This window comes from Schistocerca cancellata, chromosome 1 (assembly GCF_023864275.1).
Source record: "Schistocerca cancellata isolate TAMUIC-IGC-003103 chromosome 1, iqSchCanc2.1, whole genome shotgun sequence".
In the NCBI taxonomy this organism is placed as follows: domain Eukaryota; kingdom Metazoa; phylum Arthropoda; class Insecta; order Orthoptera; family Acrididae; genus Schistocerca; species Schistocerca cancellata.
In genome coordinates, this window is record NC_064626.1 from 457,255,046 (window position 1) to 457,274,823 (window position 19,778).

A 19,778-nucleotide genomic window follows, 5' to 3' on the forward strand; every position below is an offset into this window, starting at 1 on the left:
TTACATGTGGGTGACACACTTTGGTGCGTATTCTCCATTTCGCGAAACAGTGACATTGATCTGACATACCACGATTTCTTTCGTCCTATCAAGATCAGTCCAGAGTGTCAAGCGCAACGCCACCTCGCTCCCTGGAAATCCTGGATCTGACTTAACGAGAAGCCACGCTGAAAGAAGAGTTTCATAGATTGAATGATCAGACAGCTTATTCTGCGAGTCTTTAGATTTTCACAACACTTTACGTAAAATGCGAGCAATTTTGTAAATACTTTTGTCCAGTATCCGTATCTTTTGTCTTCAGTTTGACACCGCGGGCCCCAGTGTCAGTAGCATATTCATAAGTTTTATCTGCTACCTAAGAGGAAAAAATTAAATATTCCTCTCCAATCCTCGAATCATTCGCTCGAACCCAAAAAATATGATCCATTTTCACGAGTGGTTGTGAGACATTTTGAAATACCGAAGGAAGATGCTCTTTGCTTTTTCAGCCTAATACAACGAGTGTGTATCCATGTCGCATGGATAATGTACAGACTGACCAAGAGAACTGTGTTTCTCAAACTATAGCCCTGAGAGAAGCATGACATGGATTGCAACTTGATAAAGTTGATGTTCCATTTTTCATTTGCCCTGATTTCATAAACAGACCATCTGTTTCGCTCCAAAGCACAACAGACTAGTTGCCCCTACATCGCCAGAAACAAACTTTGCTTGGGTGGCTCTTATGAATGCCTGTAACGTAATATTGTTTTGTTATAACACAGTGTCACATTCCCACACGCTACTGTTTCGGTGTCTTGATATTTAACTAACGCACCAGAAGACTGTCTGGGGATCAGAAACCATACGACGCCATTTCTGTACCCCATAGCAGGAAAACATAATATTAGAAAACCATATTACTGCCACAAATGTTCGAATCAAGTTAAGTTCTCTCGATCGACTACCTTCGCACTAGCGTCGTTATTAATTTCAGCTGTGGACGCCACTTGGTGCTTAACATTTACAGGCGTGTTTATCCACCCCTCTGCAGACTTTTGCTTATACAACCCCATTTTTCTTCTGTATACAAAAGTAACTGCTCTGTCTTTGCCTTCTCTCCAGTTTTTGTGATTTTTTTTTCATTTCCTCGTGTTTGAAAAAGACCTATCTCTTTTCCCTTTATTTATAGCCCAAAGTCTCGCTTGTGGGAATGGCACGAACTTCTTCACATCGCACAAATTCTTTGGCCTTTCTCTGCTGTTGTCATTTCTGTGATACAACATCGCAAACCTTGTGTGGTTTCTACCTGTGCCAGTATTTTCTTCATTTATACCCTACTCCGTTTCATTGAGTGTGAAGTTACAGTAAAAATATTTGATTTTATATTTCTATAGAATGACGTGTTGACTTGGTACTGAAAGTTTCGGCTCTGAGCACATGGGACTTAACAGCTATGGTCATCAGTCCCCTAGAACTTAGAACTACTTAAACCTAACTAACCTAAGGACGTCACACAACACCCAGTCATCAAGAAGCAGAGAAAATCCCTGACCCCGCCGGGAATCGAACCCGGGAACCCGGGGAAAGTTGTGTACCGAAAACCTGGCAAAGAGATTATTCTATAAATAACATAATTCTTGCTGTGCAGTGGTTACTCCCAATTAGCACCTCCGAACTCAAAGAAAAAAAACTCTTAAATATTTAAAATACACACGTAGAGCTATCACTCCGTATATTTTGGACGTGTTTGACGTGTCTGCTAATGTAACCGCAATGTAAGTACTCTGATTCTTTTTCTGCTTCCTTGAATCCCTTTCAACTGCTTGAAAAACTGATTGATCTGTTTCATTTATGAGAAAAATTTACGTAGCTATATCGTGAGAATAAATCTTACAAGGACTTTGAATCTGTGCCCACAATTGTAGATATTATTACATGCGCGTCTTTATTTGAGCGACTGTTTGAAACAGCTTGACAGAATAGATAGGAAATTACATGGGAATGAAAATATGAAAAATGTCTCTTAAGATATTCATAAAAAGATCCTACACCGTTTAGAGCCTATCTGAAACAAAGAAATTTATTGAATAATGTGTTGTAAACACTATTTACTATATAGTGGAAGCAATAATATAAAGGTTAGAGAAAGAGGATGCATCCCCTGTGTGATTGATGCGCCGGTGGCTAAATAAATAGTTGACTCACCTACATCATGTTCCGTACTCCCAAATCGGATTATTGCTCTCTCGATACAACTGCACCACCATAATGAGTTTTGACGTTTAGTTTAAGCCTCCACTGTATTTGGAGACTGTTCTGTCTGTTGTGCCCGTGTGGGTTTGTGTTGTCTAATGCCTAGGCTCTGAGATAAAGCTGAAAGAGGCAGTTTTTGTGTTTTCGTTTCAGGGACTTCTAGTTCCCGTTAGTTTCACGAAGGTCGCACAGCCGTAGTAGCGCTAGATCCGAACCTTACGAAACCATATGTAACACACGGAAAAGCTTCTCTCTGCGCAGAGCCCTGGTGTTTGAAGACAACACGCAGCTGCTGCTTGTAGACAGCCGGTTCGATGACTCAGACGTAAATTTTCGACAATTCTCTGGCCTGTCTGTTTTGACGTTCTTACCCATTCGCTATCATGTTTCTATGCTCTTTAAATTCAAGCCATTTGATTTCGGTTACTACAATATCGCTGACCTTCATAAAAAGAGTCCTACTTCGTTTTTTCTCCTTTTTGGTACAGTAATGACTTTTTCGTGAGTCCACTCTGCTGGCTGCGTGGATTAGTAACAACTTACACTAAAAAATGTGTAGGATAATATTCCCATGTGGTGCCATCATTTTTTGTCCTGTATGTCAACTTGACTCTACTTCGACATTACTCGGTGTATGTGAATTCATCAAGCTGAACTGTACTTCCAATGTCCTCTTAAACTTTACATCCCTATGCAGGTGGTATTAGTGAGCTAGTTCTCAGATCGTAGGCAGGCAAGGAAACATAAGTGTCTGCAGAAAACAAACCAAGCACCGAATTCATTATACCTTTATTTCTTCTTTACAGTCGAAACTTGCGCTAAAATAATACTGCTTGTAGGAATATGTTCGTACCGGACGTCATGGAAACTTAATCTCAATACTTCTCTTCTTCTACATAGATGACAGAGTTTTTATTTCTGAGGAATGCGGTTCAAATATAGATCAGTTAGAATGATTCAGTTTCTAATGGAGTACCTGAATGCAAAGACACTCCCTTGTACGAGCCAGCAGCGCAGATTTCTTTTCAGATTCGGATAGGTAGTCTTACGTGCCATTTCCATAAAGGCCGCTAACTAGAACACACACATATATCACTTACCGTGTATTAATAAGGACGTGCAAGTCCAGATTTTGCACGTACCAGTTGGATAGCGCCACGTATCCACCACACCAACCACACTTCATTCTCTTACAGTTCTTTCACATACGACCAGAAAAACCGAGATCACGTATTTTGGTTCGAGCTGCTACCGATAGATATGAAGTGCCTGAGGCAGGGAAGAAATTCATGATGGAATGCATCAAACCGTTCAGATAACTGATAACACACCCCTTAAACGACAACGATCGTTGCAAACTATATGGACGTATAATCTTCGGTTCAGTTTTATCGATTTTTAATTAGTCACAAGTATGACGTTCGAAGGCTGTAACCTCCAAAAATAAAGTAAAAAGTCTAAAATTAATGTTTGTTATTGTTTTTAAAGGTGCACCCGTGGTCTACAGATGGTGTCTTTGATTAGAAATCGAAACTTCCTTGGTCGCCGGTTCGAACTCCGCCACTGCTCAAATTTGTAATAAAAATCGTCATCGCCGAAGACTTCCCGCATAATAAGTGACCCCCATTCTGACAACTTCCTTGTCAGAGAGGAGGGAAGAGTGGACAGAGGTTCAGGGCATTCTTTTGCCCCTGGGGTGGGAAATTGCCCCTAAAGGCGGAAAAATCAGTAATGATCGACGGCATGAGGATGCAGAAGGAAATAGAAACCACTGCATTCAGAGCACATAGTGTGTATCCACAGGACATGTGGCCTGTAATTGAAAAAGTGTTACGACGATCTCCCCATTGCCAAAAGATTACGGAATAGTTTCCTATTCGGACTTCCGAAAGTGGATTGCCAAGCGGAAGGTGACCATGAGAAAAAGACTGAATAACCAACGAAAGGATGACGTTCTACTTGTCGGGGCGTGGAATGTCAGAAGTTTGAACGTGGTAGGGAAGATAGACAATCTGAAAAGGGAAATGCAAAAGCTGAATCCAAATATAGAGGGAGTCAGAGAAGTGAAATACAATGAAGTCAAGGATTTATGATCAGATGAGTATAGGCTAATTTCAACAGCTGCAGAAAATGGAATAACGAGGGTGGGATCTGTTATGAATACGAAGACAGGGCAGAGAGTGTGTTGCTGTGAACAGTTCAGTGCAGGGTTGTTCTCATCGGAACGACAACGATAGTTGAGGTATACACGCCGAAGTCACAAGCTGGAGAGACGGTTATGACGCCGGCCAGAGTGCCCAAGCGGTTCTAGGCGCTACAGTCTGGAACCGCGCGACCGCTACGGTCGCAGGTTCGAATCCTGCCTCGGGCATGGATGTGTGTGATGTCCTTAGGTTAGTTAGGTTTAAGTAGATCTAAGTTCTAGCGAACTGATGACCTCAGAAGTTAAGTCCCATAGTGCTCAGAGCCATGGTCATGGCACATGAGGATATTGAACGGGTAATTCAGTACGTAAAGAAAGACGAAAATTTAATTGTCATGGGCGACTGGAACGTTGTTGCAGGGAAGGAGTAGAAGAAAGGATTACTGGAAAATATGGGCTTGGTAATAGGAATGACAGAGGAGAAAGACTAATTGATCTGTGCAATAAATTCAGATAGTAATAGTGAATAGAATACTCTGCTAAACAGTCACAAGAAGAGAGTTTGTACTTTGAAAAGGCCGGACATACAGGACGATTTTAGCTAGGTTACATCATGATCAGGCAGAGATTCCAAAATCAGATACTGGATAGTAATGTATACCCAGGAGCAGATATAGACACAGAATTTTATTCATGGTCGTAAGCATGTTAAAATTTTTTTACAATTGATGATTGAATTTCATCCTGAAAAAATCACAATTTAGTGGTGATGAAGGATAAGATAAAATTTATGAGCCTAGTCAGGAAGAACACTATGCAAAAAAAAAAAAAAAAGAAAATGGGATACTGGAGAAGAAAGTAATGAAGAGACATGTTTGAAGCTGTCTGAGGCTATAGGTAATCAGCTAGTTTGAAGAGAAATGGACTACTCTGAAAAGGGCGATCACAGAAGTTGGAAAGAAAAACATAGGTAGAAGGTAACTGCGAAGAAACCATGGGTAAAGGAACAAATACTTCAGCTGATCGACGAAAAAAGGAAGCACAAAAATGGTCATGAAGACTCAAGAATACAAAAATACAAGTCACTTAGGAATGAAACAAACAGGAAGTAGAGGAAAGCTAAGGCGAATTGGCTGCATGAAAAATGTGAAGAAATCGAAAAAGAAATGTTTGTCGGAAGGACTGACTCAGCATATAGAGAAATCAAAACAACCTTCAGGTAAATTAAGAGCAATGGTGGTGGCATTACAAGTGCAATGGGAATTCCACCGTTAAATGCAGAGGAGAGAGCGGATAGGTGGAAAGAGTACATTTAAGGTCTCTCTGAGGGGAAGACTTACATGATGTGATAGAAGAAGGAATAGGAGACGATAGGGAAAAGATGCAATGCGTTAATATTCAGTACTTGTTTTTTTCTGGAATTGAAATTATTGCATATCTATGTAGTGTATCCCGTATGTACCGCTGTGGACTGTTTTATCACACATCGTAAAGCACGTTGGAACTAAATCTTGCACCAACTCCGTACAGTAACGGCTCACCGGGAACTGGCAGGGACGGTGGTTGCGAAGCATGAGCGGCAACACTACTTTCAATCGTACTGTAGAGTACCACGAGCAACCAATACCCTCGAGACACTTCAACCTTCGGAAACACAACTCGTCAGCTCCCAAGAAGCTAGAACATCTGGACGGCCCTTCTGCCCGTCAGCTTTCTATCCTCGGACGGGTGAAACAGGGTGGGGTGGACTGGGAAGCGGGATTATTTCCCCCCTTCCCCTCCTCCTCCGGTCTTTTGCCCCATGTATATTTCTCTGTGAAGCTGCGTGTTTATTCGGCTCTCCAATCTTGTCGTCGCTCTGGCTGGTAGCCTCTGTCTTCGGCTGCTCTCTTTCCCCTTTTGCGCTTTTTATTTCGTCCCGCCGCCCCCGCCGAGTGCCGTGCGGCGTGCGTGGAGCCGGCGGAGCCCCGGGATAAGCCGTGTCACAGCTGGCTGCGCCCAGGCTCGTGAATGCGCCTCGCGCCGAGTGCCCGGGCGATTCTCCGCCACCGCCGTGTCTCGCTTCCCCATCCTCCGTTCCCTATTCGTCTCCTTTTCGCGTCTCGGCTTCGATTTGGAAGGCGTTTCTGATACTGAATATCGAGAAGGCATTAGAATGAATTTCGGAGATTAGCATTAAGTTTTCTGGAGGCGATTTCCTTGCACCTACCGGTTCCCAGAAGGACAAGATCAGCACGACAACGCACGCGACTGACCTCGGAGGCAACCTCTTCCTTGTCACACGAGATCTACCTACAGTAATATGAGCTTTACAGGTCTGAAGGAATTAAATGAGGTTGATATGATGCACTAACTCAAAAAGACGTTATTTTTCCTCTTAAGCCAACTTCTATATGAGAACTTGATATGTGCAATATTCAATTTGTATGCCACGTCTGGTACTATATGTCTTCGTCTACGTGCACCTTTTATTGTCGGTTGTGACCGTCAGGTAATGGATGTTATTGAAACAATTGTAATAAACTCTGGTGGCCGAGCGGTTCTAGGCGCTACAGTCTGGAACCGCGAGACCGCTACGGTCGCAGATTCGAACCCTGCCTCGGGCATGGATGTGTGTGATGTCCTTAGGTTAGTTAGGTTTTAAGTAGTTCTAAGTTCTAGGGGACTTATGACCTCAGAAGTTAAGTCCCATAGTGCTCAGAGCCATTTTTTTTTTTGTAATAAACTCGATCATTAAATAATATCAAGAAAATCTTCCAATAGTGCGCGTTTGCCGAGCTTGGAGATCAGGTAATTGGGTCACGTCTCATCATTCATCGTGCAGGAGAGAGCGTTTCGAGATACGTCTCCGTTGAAAGAACACTACCTTTCTATAAAAAGATTATGAATCGAATATAATCTAACCGAAGAGAGGAAATGGAAAACATTCGAAGTGCCATATCTCACACTTGTCATCTGTATAACCACAAAACATAGTGACATGAATTAGAAAATAAATACTTTATTAAGAACGTTGTAAATGTCGTACCAGGAAACCGGATGGGTCTAAGTGCCAGTAAGAAAGTTTTAGTTCCAAGCGCCATTAATACTGAGTCAGTACGTTTTATATGTAATAATATATAAATAAAGCATTAAGGTTTTTAGTTAAAACAACTATACTCAACAAAAACTATTAACCGTATCTTTTAAATTTTGTATCTCTAGAGGGAAGCAGTGCACGGCCCAAGGACCATGCGCCATCCCCTGACGTGTGTATCAAGACTTTCCCCACGGTCTGGCGCCTGGATCAAGTCTATGGAGATGTAACAGAGTACTGAGAACATATACCAATGAAAACGCGTTTTGTGAAAAATCGCCCATAGAACTTTTTCAATTTCCAGTCTTGACCTGATGTTTGAGATTAATAATAGCGGAGAGTCTTAATGTATTCATCACAGCACATGCCCAGATGCGTAATGAAGAAACCTTCTGAAGGCAACACAACTTACGCGTATCATGTGTTTCAGGGGTGCATATTGTAGATACATAGGAGAGCCTCCAAGTTAGATAAACCCATAAAAACTCGTATCAACCCTCCTTGCAAAACTGCACCGCCACCAAATGGTTCAAATGGCTCTAAGCACTATGGGACTTGACATCTGAGGTCATCAGTCCCCTAGACTTAGAAAAAATGGTTCAAATGGCTCTGAGCACTATGGGACTCAACATCTTAGGTCATAAGTCCCCTAGAACTTAGAACTACTTAAACCTAACTAACCTAAGACATCACACACACCCATGCCCGAGGCAGGATTCGAACCTGCGACCGTAGCAGTCCCGTGGTTCAGGACTGCAGCGCCAGAACCGCTAGACCACCGCGGCCGGCCCCTAGACTTAGAACTACTTAAATCTACCTAACCTAAGGACGCCACACATATCCATGCCCGACGCAGGATTCGAACCTGCGACCGTAGCAGCAGCGCGGTTCCTGACTGAAGCGCCTAGAGCCGCTCGGCCACAGCGGCCGGCTGCACCGCCACACATCTGATTCATTAACCATCATAGCTATTTGCGCTCAAATTCCAAATTTCGGAGCGTATCGATGGCAACCCTACAGCTGTTATTTGAGACGGAGGTCACACATCTGTTGGAGAATAATGGTGCACGACCCCCCCCCCCCCTCACCTCCCTCCGGTGAGCGCCTGAAGTGATCTAACGAAGGGGCAAAATAAACATAAGTCAGATCAGTCGGACTGAAATCTGACAGGTGAGAAATTTTCAGCACTGTAGCGTCGAGATTTATGAACGTGATGGTTGTCAACGGGAAGGTGTGGCGATCACAAACAATGTAACTCTAGAGCCCAGTTTCGACTCAGTGTAGAACTGTACTACCCACACCAAATAGTTACAGTTGAAATAAGACATGTACGAGGGGCATCAGAAAGCAAGATGCACGTTATTTTTACAGGTCAAGTTATTTCCACTGAATGTTACACTGTTCTTCAAAGTGAGATGAATCTCTGCGCATTTTTCACTTTTTGTCCAAAAAATTCGTACTGTCCAGCGAACTTTAACTTTGAAATATGTTTTCTATTTCCATGTAAGTTCACTCCCACACTGAGATGTTGTCTTCCCCGCAGAAAAGCTGTGCCTGCTGAAAACTAGGACCATATACTCACATCTGGCAATGCGCCACTTTCTGATTTCCCTACGTACTTCAACCAAGAAAAAAAAACAAAAAACAGTGAAACAGCGTAGAAAACTGGTAGCTTAGTTAAACACAATAAACAGGCATAAATTCGTATTTGTGTCAAACAGAGCCCATAACAGCCACATCATTAATCCAGGTGGGGCTGACACAGTTAAGTATTCTTAACAAGGTACGTCAATATTTCAGAAAGATATAGGAGAAAGAACTGAGAGAGATAAAATACATTAATTATTTGCTGCGGTAGGAGAACAGGCGGTAAATTATCTGACTAGCAGATCTTGTTCCGTGGGTTATATTCTTCTGGAAGTGATTTCTGCGGTTCAAGTAATTCGTGAAATCCTTAACGACGACTCGCAAAGACGGTTCACGGTAAGATCTGTGTGTTTAAGTACTTGGAATAGAATTTCAACCAACATGGCGCATAACTGCAGGTTGTTACCGATTAGTCTGTATCAGAGACAAAGATATCGTCAATAATTCTCCATGGATAAACTGTCTTCGAATATGAAGTTTTCGTACATAAAGTAATAACTTTTTTATCGACTGAATCACACAACAAATATTTTTTCTCAGTTAAAATTTCATTTGTTCCCTTGCATTCATTCCTTTAGGCGTAACACTTCTAAAGTATGATAAGGTACCGATTACGTTCGCAGAATACGGAAAGACGACGTATGCCCAACGTATCATTACACAGTGCTATGAAACATATGACGCATTATTGTGACACACACACGCCACAGATCGCCGTGTCAGTGTCACACGTCTTTTCAAACCACCTGTGTTTTAAAGCACTGTAAAATGGCGCGTTGCTTACAGGCTGAGAGGAGCCGTTTCCGTATGATGGATGGTGTGTCGCCAGTCATCAATCTACGAGAAAATGAGAAGAGGTTCGGTGATCTAAAACAGGATGTTAATACACCGTCTTCAATCATCTTCTCTCTCCCCTCCCCCCCGTCCGCCCCAGTAGCTGAGTGGTCAGCGTGACGGATTGCCGTCCTCCGGGCCCGGGTTCGATTCCCGGCTGGGTCGGAGATTTTCTCCGCTCAGGGACTGGGTGTTGTGTTGTGTTCATCATCATTTCATCCCCATCCGGCGTGCAGGTCGCCCAATGTGGCGCCGCATGTAATAAGACCTGCGCCAAGGCGGCCGGACCTGCCCCGCGAGGGGCCTCCCGGTCAATGACGCCAAACGCTCATTTCCATTTCCATTTCCCCTCCCCCGTAAGCACCCTACGCCCTCGATGACCAGATACTAGAATAAAAAGTTTCTCCCTCTGTCAAATTCAGTTACATAGAAATAGCGTTGAATTAACAACGTTGGCTACTGTGACAGATAAAAGAAAGGCTGGTCTCTAAGCAAGTTCTATGTTCTTCCCCATCGTGTTGTGAAGAGTATGATACGAAATGGTACAATGTTTAAGAACCTGGACTCACATTGAGTAGTCTCGTGCTTCACTACGTGTGCGGGCATACTGAATAACATTTTCGTACTTTCTCTAAATCACTTGTGGCGAATTCTGAAATAGCTCTATTGAAACTGCCATCGCTAATTTCCTGTGCCCCTTTTAGAATAATGCCAATGCCGATGGTACATTAAATATTAATTTCATATTCAGTACTCTTTCTGTAGAACCTCTATGTCGATTCATTAAGAATAATACTAATGTATCTCACTTGCCATTGTTGTTTGTCATTTATGGAGCTTGCAGCACCGGCCGTTGTGACCGAGCGGTTCTAGGCGCTTCAGTCCGGAGCCGCGCTGATGCTGCGGTCGCAGGTTCGAATCCTGCCTCGGGCATGGATGTATGTGACGTCCTTAGATTAGTTAGGTTTAAGTAGTTCTAAGTCTAGGGGACTGATGACCTCAGATGTTAAGTCTCATAGTGCTTAGAGCCATTTTTTGAGCATGCAGCGTAAACTCTTTTATTTAATGATAAACTAAGCTTTACGCAAGAAATACATCTCAAGTCGCCCCTGGATTGTAACCGGACGGAGAATGGTTCCGAAATAAAAGTAACGGGATGAAAAAAGTTCTGCAGGTGAAGAAGGGAATGGTTCTGTCAACAAGACTGCGAACACTTCCTAAGTCAGTCAAGTCGAAGATAAGCTAGTTCTTCAACTCTGATAACCACATTGTCGGCGGCACTTTAAATTTAAATAGCGAATGGAAGAAAAGTAACTGGAATGTGTGTCGTAACACGTATAACGTTAGAGTTCTGGCATGTCTGTTCAGCAACATCGCACAGTAAGACACCCTGCTTATCGTAATAATTATTACTTAGGGGAAAAGATAAACAACATCTACCGTTCAAGAAATATATACTTCCTGACATTTAGGTTAATATGTTCGTAAATACAAGCAAAGATAAGAGCAAAACTCTTTTACGGTATAAAATAAACGCTAAAAATAACAGCCTAAGCTTCTATGCTGTGGAGTCCGTTTCTTGCCAGTACCGATTACGTTCGCAGAATACGGCTAGACGACATGTGCCCAGCGTATCATTACAGAGTGCTTTGAAACATATGACACATTATTGTGACACACACACACAAGCCACACGCCACACGCCACAGGTCACCGTGTCAGTGTCACACATCTTTTCAAACCACCTGTTTTTTAAAGCACTGTACAATTGCACGTTGGCACACGTCACGCCGGCCGCTGTGGTCGAGCGGTTCTAGGCGCTTCAGTCCGGAACCACGCGGCTGCTACGGTCGCAGGTTCGAATCCTGCCTCGGGCTGGGATGTGTGTGATGTCCTTAGGTTAGTTAGGTTTAAGTAGTTCTAAGTCTAGGGGACTGATCACCTCAGAAATCAAGTCCCATAGTGCTCAGAGCCATTTGAAGCATTTTTTGACACATGTCACCTGACGACACTCAAACAATGCTGTCGGTACGAGGGCGTGCTGAAACGTAACGCCTTCAAATATTTATGTGAAAACTCTTAAAGCGTTTTAAGTAAAACGAACGCTGTATTTTATATCTTCATTCTACATGTCTACATATTTACTTCTCATAGGCACCCTGGTGACGAACACATTTCTCCCAACGGGGGACAGATGCCGTCATTGTAGAATGTTATACTTTTCTGACTGATCCGCAACCTCACACTTGCCTGCACCACTTCTTCATTATCAGAGTGAAGTCCTCGGAGGTGTTCTTTAAGTTTTGGAAACAGATGAAAATCCAGTGGACCTAGTCCAGACTGTGTGGAGGATGATCGATGTCAGTGATCCAAAGGTGTCTCAACGCTCATGTGTGTGGTCTAGCATTGTCATGCTGAAGAAGACGGTGCTCCATGTGTGGAGGAACTCCACGAATTCGACGCTCGAATACAGCACAGCACGCTGTTCCTCACGCACCTACATAGTGAAGTTACACACCGCCATCTTATACGCTACAGTTCAGTGCCCTCTAGCCGCCGGGGGGTGCTAATGCACTACTGGCCATCAAAATTACTTCACCAAGAAGAAATGCAGATGATAAACGTGTATTCATTGACAAATATATTATGCTAGAACTGACATGTGATTACATTTTCACGCAATTTGGGTGCATAGATCCTGAGAAATCAGTACCCAGAACAACCACTTCTGGCCGTAATAACGGCCTTTATACGCCTAGGCATTGAGCCAAACGGAGCGTGGATTGCGTGTACAGGTACAGCTGCCCGTGCAAATGGTTCAAATGGCTCTAAGTACTATGAGACTTAACATCTGAGGTCATCAGTTCCCTAGAACTTAGAACTACTTAAGCCTAACTAACCTAAGGACATCACACACATCCATGCCCGAGGCACGATTCGAACCAGCAACTGTAGCGGTCGCGTGATTCCAGACTGTAGAGCCTGGAACTGCTCAGCCACATCGGCCGGCAGCTGCCCATGCAGCTTCAACACGATACCACCGTTCATCAAGAGTAGTGACTGGCGTATTGAGACAAGCCAGTTGCTCGGCCACCATTCACCAGACGTTTTCAGTTGGTGAGAGATCTGGAGAATGTGCTGGTCAGGGCAGCAGTCGAACATTTTCTGTATCCAGAAAGGCCCGAGCAGGACCTGCAACATGCGGTCGTGCATTATCCTGCTGAAATGTAGGGTTTCCCAGGGATCGAATGAAGGGTAGAGCCACGGGTCGTAACACATCTGAAATGTAGCGTCCACTGTTCAAAGTCCCATCAATGCGTACAAGAGGTGACCGAGACGTGTAACCAACGGCACCTCATACCATCACGCCGGATGATACGCCAGTATGGCGATGACGAATACACGCTTCCTACGTGCGTTCACCGCGATGTCGCCAAACATGGATGCGACCATCATGATGCTGTAAACAGAACCTTGATTCATTCCAAAAATTGACGTTTTGCCATTCGTGCACCCAGGTTCGTCGTTGAGTACACCATCGCAGGCGCTCCTGTCTGTGATGCAGCGTCAAGGGTAACCGCAGCCGTGGTCTCAGAGCTGATAGTCCATGCTGCTGCAAACATCGTGGAACTGTTCGTTCTGATGGTTGTTGTCTTGCAAACGTCCCCATATGTTGACTCAGGGATCGAGACGTGGCTGCACGATCCGTTACATCCATGCGGATAAGATGCCCGTCATCCCGACTGCTAGTGACACGAGGCCGTTGGGATCCAGCACGGCGTTCCGTATTATCCTCCTGAACCCAGCGATTCCATATTCTGCTAACAGTCATTGGATCTCGACCAACGCGAGCAGCAATGTCGAGATACGATAAACCGCAATCACGATAGGCTACAATCCGACCTTTATCAAAGTCGGAAATGTGATTGTACGCATTTCTTCTCCTTACACGAGGCATCACAACGTTTCACCAGGCAACGCCGGTCAACTGCTGTTTGTGTATGACAAATCGGTTGGAAACTTTCCTCATGTCAGCACGTTGTAGGTGTCGCCACCGGTGCCAGCCTTGTGTGAATGTTCTGAAAAGCTAATCATTTGCATATCACAGCATCTTCTTCCTGTCGGTTAAATTTCGCGTCTGTAGCCCGTCATCTTCGTGGTGTAGCAATTTTAATGGCCAGTAGTGTATATAGACATGAAGAAGAAAGATGTAAAATTTCAGTGACGTTTGTTTATTTAAAGAAAAACTTCGAGAGCTTTCACGTAAAAATTCCGGAGGCATTACTTTTCAGCACGCCCTCGTGCTACCAATAAAAAACACTGCACCATGGCAGCTGACGTGGTTATTTACTCGTTTTATATTATCATCAGCAGCGGTAGAACAAACGAGCACAACATTTTGTTTTCGCTTACGTTACTACGCAAGAGTATGCGAAAATTTCATAATAGCTAACTGGAGCTTGGGAATGACTGCTAATTTGCGGAGTCCAGCCTTCGCTGAACGGCTCAGGCACAGGCCTCTCCTGATATAATGGCCTTTAGTGCTGCGTGGTACCAACGTATCAGACGTGTATTTCCGAGAACCCTGAGCTGCTTCAGTCGTTAATTAGTCGTTTCGTATTTCTCCGAAACCACTTCCATCATCTGCTGAGGGGTTTCTGTAACGGGATGAGATTAATCGTCTGGTTGTAGAATTCGTCGCCCGAGTAGGAAATTCACTTCCGTGAATTCCAGGTTTCCGCTGCCTAAGTATTAATTTTGGCGCTGAAACCGGAGGTAAGTTGTTAGTATTTCTGTGGGGTTCGCACAAAAAGACCTCAATTTTCAACGAATTCGATTAGCCAGACATACTACCACAGTACATGTTTTCTGTCTGTTTCAAGACAATGATTCGCTATCCTTGTAGGCAACATCATTGTCGGGTATAAGAGATTTCTCTCCTTCCCGATTAAAATCTCCAGTGATTCGTATAGAATGAAAAAGTGCACTTACGTCTACACTAGGTATAGTTAAACTGTGTAAATGAGTACGCAGAAAATTTAAATAACCTCGAATCAGATAGATTTGATATTGAAAACTACTCGTATTTTCCTACATATACTGTAGTATCATTTCTTCAGACCTCAAACAACTTGAAAAGAAATCTTAGAAGGAAATTATTTCGTTTACATATAATTTTGCCCTGTGAAATATAGTACATTAGGTGATACTTTACGCACTTTTTTCAGATATTTAAGTAAGCAGGTGCTAGCATACAGAAATTAAACCGTGATACACATCATTCACATGTGTCTCCTTGTCGGGAACACGATTGGCAGATTACTGGATTCAGAATGTTAGCTTTGCATTCAATCAGTACCACTCAATTGAATTCTTTTTATTCCGTATAAGATTACCGAGACCAGCCTCTTTTACTTATAACTCACAAGGTGCAGATGCCTTCAGCATGTTCATTCCTATTTTCATTAGTTTCTTTCGTTTTTATTATTTCATTATGAGGTAATTTCCGAGGGTAGGATTTTAGTTTGAATAACGCTGTTAGGTTGTATTTCAATGAATCATTGTGGTCGCACACAGCTCTTTTTTTATAGGGAAACAAATCCTCTGTTGCATAAAGAGTTTTACGGAACGAAAATAATGTTCCATATCTCCGGCTAGCATAACATTATTATCTAAAGAACAACATTACAGCGTAAATTCAATCGCAGAAAATACAAGGGAACCCTACTTAAATTTTCTTATTCCGGCATTCATCATTATTGTCGTGAAATGTGACTGGAAACGTTCGCCGTAACATTTTTCATAATGGGGTTACGGCCCATGCTCGAATAACAGATGAGGCTCTGCTTTGTCAGCGTCTACGCTGAGTGGCCTTTGTCGTGTCTCTCCATCTACAGTCTGCTAGCAAAAAGAGTGGCTGATGTAAGGGACAATGTAAGCGAAGGGCGTACTCTGATATACGCACCGGAATGGCCTGCTCGCCACAATGCGGCAACGGGGCTCAAGTGTATAGTCCAGGCTTTCTACATGGTGTGCCCGCGGGCGGCTGCGACCAATCACAGCTCGTTACCTGTTACTCCTCACCCAATGGAGAGACTGCTACCGGGGGAGTACGTTTGTAACAGGGTAATTCAAACTGGATCAAAACTAAAAACATTATATAACATTTGTGTAACGTGCCGTTGCTTTTGATTTTCAGATGACCAAATACCCGTTGTCAGACCCATGCCACAACTTTATTTTCAAACAGATGTTTAAATGGAAGACTAATTTTACATATCAGCAGTGACTTAAAGCTCCTTTAGAGAATACGGTTGTGACTCAAGCATTGGTCTGCCTGTTGCTAAAAGAATCCTAAAGAATCACACAAATTGATACAAAGAAATTGCAAATTCATACTTGTCTCTAATTCTCTGCGTACTTCGTGCTCTGGTGATGGATTTGTTCTCTATATGGCTTTGTATGCAAATTTCAACGCTGTTGGTAAATAAACTGTCAGCACAATTTCAGGTGATTAATTTTAATTTTTAGCAAACATTCTTCCATTTTAACACAAAATTATATACTGCTACTAACGCTGGCAGTGTCACAAAATTGATAACACACTTAAGTATAGTACATGCACATCTTTCTCAAACTGTGTGTATAAATCAACTACTGTTTTAGAATTGTGCAAGATATGAGCTTAAATGGTGACACTCTTGAACAACCTGAATGTTTAATATTTCGTTAATTTTATCTTTCAACTTTTCACTGTAAGAACTATTTTTCTAAAACAATATATATATATATTCACAGGTTTACACATTAATACTCAGTTAACTTAAATATTGATGTAATTTCGAATTAATTTTGTTATTCCAATTTAGGTTCAACACATGCCAAGATTTTACAGGAAAATAATAAAATTAATCAAATTTTAATTATCTTGTTTTGACGACAGTAATTGGTCTTACCAGTTTTCAAAGTATACGGAAACAGTAATGATAATATCATATTATTATACGTAAAAAATTGGCAACTGCTACAGTTCTTTAAGGGCGGCAAATTGCTCACTTACTGGTTATCATCGTAAACACTTGCTTGTCAGGGCAGCGCTAGAACAGAAATACGGCGACGATAAAAAATAACCGATAACATTTATTAAAGAGTATGTTAGAAAAGGGTACTTAACTTTCGTACAGTTTGATGTATGGCATTGCATGTCATAAACCGACTACAGTGAAATCTTAATAACTCTGCTGTCTATCGGCAGTCTATGATATTTTCACCATAGTTGTAAATAATGTTGCAGACACTCATGATTGTCTTATTAATCCATAAACAGCGACTGCTGAGTCGGAATGTAGTCTTCAGATAACTGTACCGAACTGGCTGCTGGCACTGAATGTCTGACTGTTGTAGAGAAACTGTCCGAGTGTCCACACCACGTCAGCTTTTAAGCATGTTTCCGGAATAATTTCCATCTCTGCCAGGAAAGGTGGAAGCAATGTAATACACGGCTGACAGCACTCCCTTAGGTGGTGGCACTACTATCACGGGCGAGTACTGGGTGGCACAAAAAATATCCAATTACCAATGATTAAACAAGTTTATCTATCAAAGATCAGTAGCACATCTGGTCTGACATGGATTGAAACAAGACACTTCGGGGTAAGGGATTTTCTCTGCCTCGTGATGACTGGGTGTTGTGTAATGTAGGTTTAATTTGTTCTAAGTTCTAGGGGACTGATGACCATAGATGTTAAGTCTCATAGTGCTCAGATCCATTTGAACCAAACAAGACACTTCTTGAATTAAAACAATACCTCTGGCAGCTGAAGCCAGTTAGATTGTCACAGAGTCTACGTTCATTACACAGCACTTTATAATAAGTCCAAATACTGTAAGGAGCAAAATTGTTTGTCTGGCCTGACTGTTTGAAACTTAAACAGGAGTAAATTTACAAAGGTCCATAAGTCTGCCACGACTGCAGAATTTCTGTCTTCTTCGACGAGGAGGCCACGAACACAGCTGGCAGCTACCAGGGTCGCGAAGTCAGACGTGAACAGCAACGCTGATGTGGAGGAGGTGCTGGAGGAAGAATTCTCATTGACGACATCCTGGCGGAATAGGTGCCTGGCACAGGAAGCTCACTGGGAGCGAACTGTTCTGGTCTGGTCTGGCCCGAGTGCTGTCCTAAATAACAATCTGCGCTTATTTTTGATCACGTGTCTTTTGGGAGAGAATAGGTTCGTACAGCCGGCGGCCTGTAGCGGTGCTAGTGTCGTCTCCTGATGGACAGCCAGAGCATGGCCGTCTGTCTTCCGGAAATTGTCCCCTGTCTGTTACGCTTCTTCGAAGCACTGATGGCTGACATCGAAATAAGTGTCCAAGGAATAGAAAAGCAACTGGAATCACTCAACAGAGGAAAGTCCACTGGACCTGACGGGATACCAATTCGATTCTACACAGAGTACGCGAAAGAACTTGCCCTCCTTCTAACAGCCGTGTACCGCAAGTCTCTAGAGGAACGGAAGGTTCCAAATGATTGGAAAAGAGCACAGGTAGTCCCAGTCTTCAAGAAGGGTCGTCGAGCAGATGCGCAAAACTATAGACCTATATCTCTGACGTCGATCTGTTGTAGAATTTTACAACATGTTTTTTGCTCGAGTATCATGTCGTTTTTGGAAACCCAGAATCTACTATGTAGGAATCAACATGGATTCCGGAAACAGCGATCGTGTGAGACCCAACTCGCTTTATTTGTTCATGAGACCCAGAAAATATTAGATACAGGCTCCCAGGTAGATGCTATTTTCCTTGACTTCCGGAAGGCGTTCGATACAGTTCCGCACTGTCGCCTGATAAACAAAGTAAGAACCTACGGAATATCAGACCAGCTGTGTGGCTGGATTGAAGAGTTTTTAGCAAACAGAACACAGCATGTTGTTATCAATGGAGAGACGTCTACAGACGTTAAAGTAACCTCTGGCGTGCCGCAGGGGAGTGTTATGGGACCACTGATTTTCACAATATATATAAATGACCTAGTAGATATTGTCGGAAGTTCCATGCGGCTTTTCGCGGATGATACTGTAATATACAGAGAAGTTGCAGCATTAGAAAATTGTAGCGAAATGCAGGATGATCTGCAGCGGATAGGCACTTGGTGCAGGGAGTGGCAACTGACCCTTAACATAGACAAATGTAATGTATTGCGAATACATAGAAAGAAGGATCCTTTATTGTATGATTATATGATAGCGGAACAAACACTGGTAGCAGTTACTTCTGTAAAATATCTGGGAGTATGCGTGCGGAACGATTTGAAGTGGAATGATCATATAAAATTAATTGTTGGTAAGGCGGGTACCAGGTTGAGATACACTGGGAGAGTCCTTAGAAAATGTAGTCCATCAACAAAGGAGGTGGCTTACAAAACACTCGTTCGACCTGTACTTGAGTATTGCGCATCAGTGTGGGATCCGTACCAGGTCGGGTTGACGGAGGAGATAGACAAGATCCAAAGAAGAGCGGCGCGTTTCGTCACAGCGTTATTTGGTAACGGTGATAGCGTTACGGAGATGTTTAACAAACTCAAGTGGCAGACTCTGCAAGAGAGGCGCTCTGCATCGCGGTGTAGCTTGCTCGCCAGGTTTCGAGAGGGTGCGTTTCTGGATGAGGTATCGAATATATTGCTTCCCCCTACTTATACCTCCCGAGGAGATCACGAATGTAAAATTAGAGAGATTAGAGCACGCACGGAGGCTTTCAGACAGTCGTTCTTCCCGCGAACCATACGCGACTGGAACAGGAAAGGGAGGTAATGACAGTGGCACGTAAAGTGCCCTCCGCCACACA

General features: G+C 43.1%; 1 protein-coding gene across 1 annotated transcript in view; it reads left to right on the forward strand.

Annotated features, from left to right (window-relative positions):
• Positions 1 to 19,778, forward strand: part of LOC126182661 (midnolin homolog) — a 780,673-nt gene that overhangs the window by 601,735 nt on the left and 159,160 nt on the right. The window lies entirely within an intron of this gene.